General features: G+C 45.1%; 1 protein-coding gene across 1 annotated transcript in view; it reads right to left on the bottom strand.

Moving 5' to 3' along the window:
* LOC122323611 (NLR family CARD domain-containing protein 3-like) overlaps nucleotides 1–563 on the bottom strand; it is a 13,566-nt gene that overhangs the window by 9,709 nt on the left and 3,294 nt on the right. The window lies entirely within an intron of this gene.

Raw genomic sequence — 563 nt, 5'->3', positions numbered from 1 at the left:
ACACATTTCTGTTGTGGTTTGTCCAGGAGAGGTGCACATATAGAGCTGCTAGATGTTCCTGAACGCTCAGATGAACAAAGCAGAAGACTTTCCCCTGATACCAGCCCAATTCCTCTCTGAAGATCTGAGTACACAATCCTGAGTACACTGATGCTTCTGTCACATCAATGTCACACTCTCTCAGGTCTTCCTCATAGAAGATTACATTTCCTTTCATAAGCTGCTGAAAAGCCAGTTTCCCCAGCTTAAAGATCATCTCTTCATCTTTCACGTAATTCTCATAGTCCTTCTCATGTTTGATGTTGGTCTGAAGGATCAAGAAGTGTGTGTACATTTGAGTGAGAGTCTTGGGAATCTCTCTACTCTCTGCTTGACTCAGTATCTTCTCTAGAACAGCGGCTGAGATCCAGCAGAACACTGGGATGTGGCACATGATGAAGAGGCTCCTTGATGACTTCAGGTGTGAGATGGTTCTGTCGGCCAGACTCTGATCACTGATCCTCTTCCTGAAGTATTCCTCTTTCTGCGGATCATTGAATCCTCGTACCTCTGTCACTCGATGG

The sequence above is a fragment of the Puntigrus tetrazona genome, chromosome 19, assembly GCF_018831695.1.
Source record: "Puntigrus tetrazona isolate hp1 chromosome 19, ASM1883169v1, whole genome shotgun sequence".
Taxonomy (NCBI): Eukaryota; Metazoa; Chordata; class Actinopteri; order Cypriniformes; family Cyprinidae; genus Puntigrus; species Puntigrus tetrazona.
The sequence above is the reverse complement of the archived record's forward strand: the minus strand, read 5'-3'. Positions and strand labels throughout refer to the sequence as shown.